The sequence below is a fragment of the Triticum aestivum genome, chromosome 1D (genome assembly GCF_018294505.1).
Source record: "Triticum aestivum cultivar Chinese Spring chromosome 1D, IWGSC CS RefSeq v2.1, whole genome shotgun sequence".
In the NCBI taxonomy this organism is placed as follows: Eukaryota; Viridiplantae; Streptophyta; class Magnoliopsida; order Poales; family Poaceae; genus Triticum; species Triticum aestivum.
In genome coordinates, this window is record NC_057796.1 from 411,524,145 (window position 1) to 411,536,630 (window position 12,486).

Here is a 12,486-nt window from a genome sequence, read left to right on the forward strand (position 1 = left end):
GCTGAAGAAAATAGCAAGCCATTTTTGTATAGTGTAGGGTGTTCCCTATATTTGCACTGGAGGCGATCTTTGATGCCGAGTGGATGTAATCTGTGCAATCGCCTTAATAGCCTAGTGTTAGTTTCGGGCTTATTTATTTCCTAGTCTTCTTTTTCCCTGGTTTTCTAGTGGCCGCAACAACCAAGGGCCATATACGGACCGTGGTAACCTTGACACTACTACGGGCCGTAGGATCCATGGGTCTCGTACGGGCCGTCGCTAAATGGGCCTCCAACAGGGCCGTAGAATCGGTGGGCCTCGGGCCGTCGGATAAATGGGTCTACATGGGCCGTAAACGGGCGTAATTGGTATCATCCCAGCACGGTAACGGGCCGTTAATAGGCCGGAGGACAACAAAGGCTTAATTCTGTCACAAGCATAACGGGTCGTTAATGGGCCAGAATATAGGACAGGCTGGAAACGGCGCAACGGGTTAACAGGCCAGAAACGGGCCGACTCTTGCCACGGGCCAAATTTGGCCCATTAGGGGAACAGGCCAGTAACGGGCCGGAAGTAATCGAGGGCCAGAAAGGAGCCCAAGAACATATGGGCCGTCAGTAAGCCGAAAGCTAACACGGGCTGGAAACGGCCCATGTGAATCATGGGCCGTTAACGGGTACAAATAAATTTACTGTTCATTATGGGCTAGAGTCACCGTGGGCCTCTAAAGGGCCTAAAGATATGAAGGCCTCATATGGGCCGAAAGACGTCATGGGCCATACATGGGCCGAAAGTGAAACGGGCTGGTGTTATATTCGACGACCCACATCACTACAAAAAAAGACACATCCGTGACATTTTGGGCCGAACGAATTTTTTTTCTGTCATACTTATGACACTTCTATGACAATAATTTTGACAAAACACGGTATCATTATAGATGTGGTGGGGTCCTACTTCTATGACAAAAAATCATGACTGAAAATGGGCTTTTCGTCCTGGGCGGGCCGGAGAGGCAGCTGCATGACATTCTTTGGGCCGTCCATGACGGAAAAAACCATGGTAGAAGCGAGGGCGAGGAAAATATCGGGGTATTCCCGGATACGGTGGGTGGTCGGGGCCGAGCGATGCGCGTTTCTCTCATAGACGCACGCGCGTGGGTGCGAGGCGTTGGGCTCTAACTGAACCCGAGCGAGGTGTTGCCTCTGGATGAACAGTGAGCGTTGCTGGGGGGGTTGGATGAACAGTTCCCGGTGGGGGTGGATGAACAGGACCCCGTGGTGTTGCCTCTGGAAGAACAGGACCCCGATCGATCGAGCCGGTTGGGGCTGGATGAACAGGACCCCGTGGAGGGCTGGATGAACAGTAGACGGTGGAGGGCTGGATGAATAGTAGCCCGTGGAGGGCTGGTTGAACAGGAGCCCGTGGAGAGGGCTGGTTGAACAGTAGCCGGTGGAGTAGCGCGCGGTGTTGGCTGGATGAACAGGAGCCCGTGGATGAACAGTCGCAGGTGGAGGCTGGAGGAGGTCGACGGTGGATGAACAATAGCCCGTGGAGGCTGGAGGCGGTCGACGGTGGAGATGAACAGTATCCCGTGGAGTCCCGTTTTGCGGTACGCCACACCCCTCCCGATGAACAGGACCCCCATTTTGACCGTATCGCTCCAACACAAGTCCGTTTCCTCCGTTTTGCGGTACGCCACACCCCTCCCGATCAACAGGACCCCCGTTTCGACCGTAGGAGGTCCGTTTCCTCCGTTTTGCGGTACGCCAGACCCCTCCCGATGAACAGGATCCCGTTTCGAACATGGCTGGTCAAACACAAGGCCGTTTCCTCCGTTCTGCGGTACGCCAGGCCTCGTTTCCATCGGCTGTTCCATCCAAGCCCTCTCGATGAACATGACGACGCATTCCGTTCCGACCCAGCCGGTTGGCTCCCCATGAACATGACGACGACGATGTTTCTCCATTCCGACCCAGCCATGTACACGAGCCCTGGCCATACGTACACGCAAGTAGGCGTTCGAGACCCCGCCCGTATGTACGTATGTGGCTGTATTTACTTTCTTGCACCCTGGCCGCTGTACATACGTGTACATGCTACGTGCGCGCCTCTGCTACGACACGTGCGCACCTCTACATCGACCAGTATGTACGTACACGTTCGCGACCAGAATGACAACGCTACGTACGCTTCGACCAGGTGGGTCCCGACTGTCAGGCACTTCCTTGCGTGTGAAGATGTAGCTGGTGGGTCCCAGCAGTCAGGGGGCAAATCGTTTTTTTGCCCGGACGCATTTCCTTGCGTGCGAAGATGTAGTTGGTGGGTCCCAGCAGTCAGGGGGAAACGTTTTTTCGTGAAATACGGTGGCCCATCCGGTGGGTCCCCGCTGTCAGGTGGAGGAATAATTATTTTGCGCGTAATAAGGAGGCACTTCCTTGCTGCGACCGTGGACCCAGTTGTCTGCCTCTCCAGGTACAGTCCACGTCTGATGGAAGCCGTTCCTTGACCATGTTGACCATGCCGCGCCGAGAGCACCAGGGCGGTGGACGATGGCGAGGCCTAGGAAGGGGACGACACAGAGCCAGGGAAGACGCGGCAGTTGATGCCCACGCGTAGAGGAGTACGAGGGTTCACTGGTTCACTGCGGTCTGAGGCTGCCATCACCGCAGAATAACAGGGGGTGTGGGTGACTAGAGGGATGTCCTGGCCAGCGGTGGGAATAGTAGGGGGCGGTGAGGCCTCCGCGGCAGCACAGCCGGCCATGGGAGGCAGGAGCATGCGGCACGACCGGCGCTGCTTTGGGCGGCTGGAGCAGGAAGACCAGAGGTTGAAGAAGCACTACGGCCGTTGGATGGACATCGTACGGTCACTGGAGCTAGAATCGTTCATATTGACTAAGTTGACAAAGCACTCCGTCCCCGTCAACTTAGTAGGCCCACAAGTCAGCCTCCCACCAAGGTGGGTCCCAACCAGCAGGGGGAGTATTCATATTTTTGTGCATAATAAGGAGGCACTTCCGGTGGGTCCGAGCTGACAGCGGGGGGAACGTTTTTTTCACAAAATACGGTGGCCCGTCCGGTGGATCCCAGCAGTCAAGGGGAAACGTTTTTTCGCCAAATACGGTGGCCCGTCCGGGGGGTCCCTGCTGTCGGGTGGAGGAATAATTATTTTCCGTGTAATAAGGAGGCACTTCCTTGCGGCTGCCGTGGACCTAGCTGTCAGCCTCTCCATGACAGTACTATTCCGATGGAAGTCGTTCCTTGACCACGTTGACCACGCCGAGTCGAGAGCACCAGGGCGGTGGACGACAGCGAGGCCTAGGAAGGGGACGACGCGGAGCCGGGGAAGACGCGGCAGTGGATGCCCACGCGGAGAGGAGTATGAGGGTTCACTGGTTTGGCTGCGGTGTGAGGCTGCCGTCGCTTCAGAATAACAGGGGGTGTGGGTGAGTAGAGGGATGCCCTGGCCAGCAGTGGGAGTTGTAGGGGGCGGTGAGGCCTGCACGGGAGGTGGGAGCAGGCGGTCCTGCCAGTGCTGGATTTGGCGGCTGGAGCAAGAAGATCAGAGATTGAAGAAACACGACGGCCGTTGGATTGACATCCAACGGTTACGTCTGCTAGAATCGTTTGTTGACGTATACAATAACTAAAAAAATCTTGCACACGCGTCAACTTAATAAGCCCATAAGTCAGACCATTCCCTCTTTTTTTTAATAATTTATATATAGCTCATTGCGACTTCTTATGCAATTTATTGCAGTCCGTTTTTTGGTTGGCCAGGGCCAATTTCGCATATTTCTGTGGGTTCCAAACTATTTTCAATACTAAAATGTCGAGCCAGAATTAAAGTACTTTGAAGATACATTTAAATTAGGTTAATGCCCAGTGAAATAGGAATATGAAAATGTGAAAAAATTCAGAAATTATAAAGTAATTGCCAATTTGTCATATGTTTTTATATTTATAACCAATTTCATATTACTTTCAAGATTTGCAGGCGTCTTGAAAGAGTTGCATCCCATCAGGGCGTAGAAAAATAAATAGGCCTGGATTGGGTATTCTTCAGAAAAAATAAACTGGGCTCATTTTCACAAAGAAAAAATAGTTGGGCTGGTCACATGGTGAACATAAAATATAAGCCTGGGCTAGATGGGCCACAACCCAGTTCAAACCCTGCTCCATCTCAACAATAACAAAAAAACTGCTCGAGCAGCTACGTCCCAGGTGTCAGCCGATCTTGTGTTGTTCTCTTGTCAATTGACTATATACGCTCACAATGTCGTGGGTCCCAGATGTCAGGAAAACACTAGGAGGAAGCATTTTATTTTTCCATACACTGACATGGTGGGCCCGTACTGTCATCCTCTCCACGTACTTCTGCCGATTCCTGTTGTTTGTTGACCATGTTGACAACGAGAGAGGGCGGCGCCGCGACGACCACACCAAAGCGCGCAGAGGACGACGGCGAGGCCTCGGACGTCGGCGTTAACGATTTAGGAGACGGTGGGGCGGCGATGCGTGCGCTGAGGCACAGCCAGCCGTGGGAGGCGGAAGCAGGCAGCCCCGCCGGCGCTGGTTTGGTTTTGGCGGCTGGAGGAAGACAGGCTGAAGAAACACGACAGACTTTAAAAGCAGCAGGAGTACTTAACAACCTTAACTGAAACCAGCAGGGGCACTTAACAACCATAGCTGAAAGTAGTATGAGTACTTATACAGGTCCAACCGTACAAAGCACGCCTCGAACAATGCTACTTTGCCTACAGTTAACTAAGGGTGAGGCCGCCAAGCCCCAGGACAAGGCCCAGGCGCCACCCCGCGCATCCACAACCTTCTGAAAGCGGCTTCATCTCGCAATGTGGTCAATAAACAGGATATTCGCTTTAGAGCCATGGAAAAGCAGGAACATAATCTTCTGTCCTATTCTCCAAGATGGACGGGCCTTCATTATTTGAGACCACCCATGAATAAGTATCTTTTCACCTCCAAGGGGAATGGAGTAGGTCGACATAAACATCATGTTGTGACCAAGCGCAAGTCTGACCCGACCATGGTCAGGCATCTGTATAGGAACAATAGAACTGGGAAGTTTCTGTTTCAAGAAGATCACAGCTGTAAAACTGTGTATAAGCAATAGTTTATGAACAACATATATAACAGAAAACAGCTCGTACCATAAGTTTCTCGACACAGTTGGACCTGTTCAACGTGTGCAGTAGTGGCACACATATCCCACGTGGCCTTCCACCATTGAAACGCCCCACAAGGACCTCAAGACGATCAATAAAGTGTAGGAACTTGTGGATGTCGTCCCAGTCAACTTTAGTGCCATCAGTAACAGCCGAGTTGTTACAGAATAACAAACGAGCAGCCTGCTTAACTCTGAAAAAACCTACACGTGCCACCAATTATAAGAAAATATTAGTTAGAAGTAGCATCTTCGTGAGAGATTCGTTGCTACTTCTAAAGTTAAACTGTGATTAGTTAGACAGAATAGGTGGATTAAGAAGTAATCGAGGCAACATGCAAGAACCAGATACAAAACTAACATGGATGAACAATTGGAACGACGTCGGGGTGGAAGATCGCAGTGAAGATGAGACCAGGTTCTGCTATTTCCATCAACATTCGTGCGCCAACTTTCAGTCCGTAACACTTGAGAAAGTTTATCCAAGTTCGGCCATAAAAAAAGCAGCAATCTTCTTGGTTCATGAACCCAACTCGGAACTTATATCCATGGCTTGTCTTCACTGTGACCATTAAACTGGTGTATTCAGTTATGGCAAGGCCGAGCATCTTGAGTACATGTGTTCTGGCAGAGCAAATAATGCACTGCAGGAAAAATAATATGAGAACACAATGTATTCCCTATCCAAATCTAGAAATAACTTCCTCCTTCACGTCAGTGTTGACCATCGTACTGGTAGTACCTTTTATCCAAATATAGCAATCCAAATTTCCAAACTAGTCGACAGCATGTTCAAAAAAACCCCACCCTCCCGGATAGAAAAGAGGATTCTAGGAACATACTATGCGCGTTTTAAAATCCCGTGTTAGGATGAGAAGGAACAAGTGTGGCGTCTCGCCGAGGGCGCAGAAACCTGTAGGGTCCTCGCACTTTGGGAACTGCAAATGAAACACAGTAGATTCAGTAGGAAGAAAAATGCATCAACGACGGCGGGTGCCATCCTAGGATTACCCGCGACCAAGGGACTTGGATTTATCGGGGATGGGTGAAGAATTCGTACCTGGTTCCCCATGAGAAAACCCTATGCAATCGCCGAGCGGGGGTTTTCTCTGAACAAGCAGACGAGGAAGAAGGGGATTCAGGCCCAGTGAAATATTGTTGCTTCGTCCGTCCAGCTTACTGCTAAATCTAGAAAGGGGGGGTTGTGATTTGATGGCTCATTGGGCATTACTGCGGTGCTACGACCGGGGTGTGTCTACCGTGCAGTTGTGCTCTCTAATTTGTGCATATGGCACATGGACCCCGTTGCTGGACGTCCAACATATCAGCGAAAGGAAGTAGAAAGACAAGAGTAACTAGTTACACAAAAATATATTTTTGACAGAGAGATACTCCCTCTGTAAAGAAATATACAAATCTTTTATATCACAACTTTATACATAAGAAAAATGAAGGGGAATATATATAACATATATAATTATAAAAAATAGAGTTTTTTTTAACACAGTATAGACGAGTTGGTGATGATGGTGTGCCTGCCATCCTACAATATAGGCCGTCCGATTTATATCTGACGGATAGGAAGGAAACTATGGCAATTTTGCAAAAAGGTACCCACACACCTCTCCACATTTTCAAATAAGGCCTTCCCTCGTTCATCCTTTTCTATCACAAGATAAAATACTCATACAAATGCATCTTGATGTTACGTGCAACGCACGGGCATTATGGGGGTTCAGCTGAGAATATAATACTCAGACAGGCTCACGGTTCTGGACTTTGGGCCGCAGGCCCACCCTGCATGTTTGGGGGCCCATGTGTTCTTCCTCAGCGCTTTTCATATTGCAAGCGATCGGTATGGCGCTGGTTTTAGATGCTGTCGCAAGGCGAATACACAAAATTGAATAAAGCGCGTCATCTCTTGGAATGAAATCAAACAACAGTTCCTAACCAGCAATGAGAGTTGCAATTCTATCAACGATATACCATGTGATAAATAATACTGTCGTATTACTTATACACACAGCACACTTGTTTCACCATGCCAGATCAAAATCTCTCGTAGGATAGATCAGTTCAGTAGTTGCGTGCTGCTATTGAAGAATTTCAAAGTTGATTTGGACCAGCTCTCCTTGCCGAGAAAGTTCAATTTTGAGATCATCCCCTACCGCAAGATATGATTTAGATTTGAACCTTGACCATCCTTTAGCATCAATCATCATGCGACCATCCTTTGTACTTACGGTATATTGAGCAGGTTCATTCACACCAAGGCTGCGCATGGTAAGAGAAACTTGGCCGTTGTCGCTCGGATTGTTGAACGACTCCCTCGTTGCTCCAGGAATTCTCTGTTTGCAAACAAGAAGACATACCCAAACAGTTAGATCAACACAGTGAATCATGCGAAACAACATGGAAAGAAAAAAGAACGAAACACTTGGGCGGCCAATGCTTACCAAGAAGGTGGACATGTCGGTTTTTGTAAGGACTTTGGCATATGAAGTGCGAACTGCAGCCCAGTCTGTTGCCGGTGCAACTGCTCGTTCGGTTGCGGCTGCACGGGCCAGAGCAGATGCAAGTGCAAGTGTTGGTGCAGGTGCCGAAGCCGCTGCTGCTGCCGGAGATGGTGCTCCTTGTAGAGCTGGTGCCGGTGTCGGAGCATGTGCCGGTGTCGATGCCCGATCCTCCGGTAGATCAGCCTAATCCGCTGACGCGGTCGGTGCCCAATCCTCAGCTGGATCAGACTGAGCTGCTGCCGCTGTCAGTGCTAGAGCAACTGCCGGTGTTCGATCCATTGCTGAAGGTGGTACCGATGTGCGAGACAGCGGCGATCGTGTCTGGTCTGCTATGATCAGCTTTCTAACTTGACTAGGCTTCGTGACCGTGATCTAGTTTTTTTGTTCATTTTTTTAAACGCGAGAAGGACTAATTGTGGCGTTTTTGTTAAACCAAACTGCAGTTCATCCTAGGGATTCAGCTTTTACTCAGACAACAGACTGATCCAATTTTTTCCAGTAATATAAGTGATGGACAGTGCCTTCGTTACTGACACGACATAAGAAGTGAAACCTACAAAATAGCCATCATAGAGCAACCCAAACGGTTTATTCTGTGATGAATGTCACATGGCAAAACCTGCATCGTAAAATTGCAGGAAAAGAAAGAAAACATGACATTAAATCAATAAGATTTAGACAGTAAATCAATAAGATTTACTTGATGTGACACGAGTGAATCCTTACCAGGAAATCACTATGTTGAAGTACTAAACAGAAGATTGAGCGTCCAAATACGGGTGGCATGCAGGGGCCCCGCCTACTCCCACAAGCAGGATAGTCCAAAGGTCATGACAAATCGTATGGACCGAACATCCATGGAACTGGAAATCCTGGTGGGTGCGATAAACCCTGCAATGCGTACAGATATTGGAGTGTAACCATAATTGATAAACCATCCTGACAAAAAAGATGATATGGATACTTCAAAATATACAGACTGAATTGAGTGGACAGACATTAACATAGACCGTTCTCAGGACTAACCACACACCAAAAGTGGCAGTACTAATAAACAATACAGGGTTCACAAACACAAATGAAGTGCTGAACAATAGTACTTACTACAGACAAGCAAAGTTGCACTAATTAAACTCTGTAGACTATTTCTTGCCACCGACCTACGGGATGAACCCCGCATAACTGACTAGGCCATGGACTTCGTGAGAGATGTCTACATGCACCATCACCATCTCGTCAACCTTGGAGAACCTAACAGAGTGGTCTTTCCACTCATAAACATGATCATGAAGACAGGCCGCATCAGATTTGTTGGGAAGCTTTACAAGAACCACACCCTTCGTAATCGAAGGCACAACCAGGAACTTGTTGTGGTCAAGTACAGCCTCGAGAACACGCGTGACAACAATGCTACAGGAAAACACTAGTTCAGACACGTGGCGGCAAGGACACAACAGCTAGATAGTTTAGCAGTAGAACTCATCCTTAGGTCTTCCAGTTCACACGGCATGACTTTGAGAACTTCATCTCCACCGCGGACCTGGTTCTAATTCAAACAGAAACCATATTTTATTACTACCTCCGTTCAGAAATATAAGATGATTTTCGATATTATACTCCATATATGACTACATATACGCACAGAAATGAGTGAACAAAGACACTAGAACATGTCTTCAAAGGCATGAGAGCAGAGGGATTACTTCCAATATCCATAACACAAGTTACTGAGGCAAATATACCCTCTTCAAAGGTAGCATTGATGTTCATAAAGTACTCCCTCCGTCCCAAAATTCTTGTCTTAGATTTGTCTAGATACGGATGTATCAAGTCACATTTTAGTATTAGATACATCCGTATCTAGACAAATCTAAGACAAGAAATTTGGGACAGAGGGAGTAGTTGAAAGTAATCTATAAGAAATCAGTGTCAACCTCTCGCATGTTTTGGTCAAAAGAGGAATTTAGAACCGTCATTTGGCACACACAAATCACATGCAAGATCACCCAAAAATTTGTACTACTAGTACTAGTACTGCGTGTTAGATGAAAAAACACGATCAAGATCGAGAAAAAGATCGTCAAGAAGAGATATTACCTGGACTTGCTTAATGAGGGATCCCGGAGAGGGGGGCTTGGACAGGGCGATGGCTTTGAGCTTGTCTGCGGTAGTCTCGGCGGGGTGCTTGCGCTTCTTCATACCATGAGCCTCGACGGTTTTGGCCAGAGCCATAGACATCACTTCGGCCGGTGCTCCAGCGTCCATCAAGAAACTTTCAAATAGAAATAAAAGAAACCATAATCACAAACCCAAAAGAAGAAAAGAGAGGGAGTTATAGGATCAGTCTCGGGGTTGCAAGACCGGGCCTTGGCCAGAATCAACACCATTGATGCGCTCACCTTTCCTTCTTTGAACAATGGCAGAAGCAGGTCGGGGTTTTCTTGAAGAAATGAGGAACACGATGAGGGAGAAGCGAGTTGGGTAGAGAGGAAGCCGAGAGAGAAGAGTGAAATGATTGTTGCTTCGTCCGTCCAACTTACTGCTGGAAAGAAGGGGGTTTTGTGATTTGACGGCTCATTGGGCATTACTGCGGCGCTTCGATCGGGGTAGTCTACCGTCACTCTACTACGGAGTAATTTAGTGCATGGCTGCTAGACCCCGATGCTGGCTGTCCCACACGTCGGCGAAAGTGAGTAATTTAGTGCATGGCTGGAGGAGGATCCGCACGGTAGAGCGTGTCCACTGTTTTTCTACAGAAAAAAAAATGATTACAACAAGCATTTCCACTCTTACGATGGAGGAGTGCGAAACACGGTAGCCACTTGAACACACACAGTGCTCCTACTACTAGGCATGTGCAGTGGTTCATACGTCAGTACTACATAATCTTGTTGCTAGTGTAGTAAGATAAGACGACAACAAATGATGTTGTGCGCATGTCAACTATATGAACAGTAATGTAGTAACATAGTACCGCTTTCTCGACTATCCAGTCGAGAATGAACGGTGAGATCATGTTAACAGAACTAGGTCTACAGCGCACGGAGAGTACGGTGCTACAGTACTCCACGAAACATGAACCATATGAAGCATGAATAGTGTAGGGTGTATGAAGGGTGCACGGGATGGGAGCAAAAGTTCCCTTCTCGGCCCACTTTTGGGTGGTTGGCAGAATGCATGAAGGGTGCATGAGTCCACACTAGTAGGTTAACACAAATACACGAAGAGGAAACAACTACTCCCCCCGTCTAGGTGTGTAAGTTATCTTACATTGTGCACTGCGACCAAGGCGGAGAGGAAACGAGAAAACTTAATGTCTTTTTGCTAATTAATAGCATTGCATGCAATGAACTAACCACTGCATGTCATGTTTATTAGTCTCAAGTCATTGAAAGCATGCACAACCCACGTCTCTTATTGGTTGTGTCGGTGTACAAAAGTAGGGGCACTCTTTTGTACCCCTTTACTTGTGCACGGGAAGTCGAAGCCGTGCGCCACGGCCACACTAATCAGAGCAGAGGAGGGAAGCCGGAGCGAAGCCAAAGCACAAGAAGCCCAAGGCAATGCCAAGACCAAGAACACAAAGGATAGAAGGGCGAAGCAGGTTCCCCCGGCAAGACCCTTGCCGGGGCAACCTCGGCAGCCCCGGCAAGGGCCTTGCCGGGGCGGCACGCCCGACGCCAACAGAGTGAGCCACCCTTGAGCCCACGGGTTCCAACCCAACCAACTACATTGGAACTAGGGCTCGGGAGGCACCTCCGTGGTGGCATGCAGATCTTTGTCAATACCATAGAGATGTGAGATCAGATGAGAACCAGAAGACGGCGACCCTTGGCGGGATCCTTGCCGAGGAGATTCACAAGACCCCCGGCAAGCGCCTTGCCGGGGACGACTGCAACGCCACGGCAAGATGCTTGCCGGGCCTCCGGCAAGGCCTTCGCCAAGGGCGTCAGCAGGGCCACAGCCAGGCCCGCGTCGACCAAGGCTCCGCTGCCGTCGCCAGGCAGCTGCTAGCTCAACCAGCTGGGCAGGCACCTGCATGGCGACGGGCGGCCTCTACGCCAACTCAGCAAGCACCTACGTGGTGGCATGCAGATCTTCGTGAAGACCCTACCACCGTGCCACCTCAGCTACCTGCCTGCCTACATGGCACTGCATGCATCACTGGCCTGGGCGCGTGTCGAAGCAAGGCGGAGCAGCGACCGACGGGACGGGCCTCGTTCCCGTCCCCGATAAAGCTAAGGGACACCTAAGCTACGCATTGAATGCGTCTTGTCCTGTAACACGGGCGATAAGATCGCAGCACTGTATACCTTTCCACCTCCTGTGTGCCACTGTGGCAGCCCCTTTCGACTATAAAAGGAGGCCCATGGCGTACTGGAGAGGGATTCGGCTCTTTTGAACTACACAGCCACCATAGCTAGTTTGAGAGCTCAAGAACTCTCTCAAATACACACCAAAGAAGGACTAGGGTATTACGCATCCTCGCGGCCCAAAATTGGGTAAACGATCCTTGTGTTGACTGTTAATCCTGCCCTTCTCACAGCCCCACGCCCCGGCAACCGTAGTAGGGATTCTTGTGATCCCATAGGTGTCGTTTTCCACCGACATGTTTGGCGCGCCAGGTAGGGGCAGCGCAATTGTGAGAATCTGGTTTAGCAGCTGGCCTAGCAGTCTCTCATGGCCACGACTTTCAGAGAAGAAGACGACCAAGAGGATGGCGCCGCCCGCATACATGAAGGGCGCCAGTTCGGCGACAAAAAAGCTAAGTCACGTGAAACTTTAAGCAATTTCCTTTTTATAT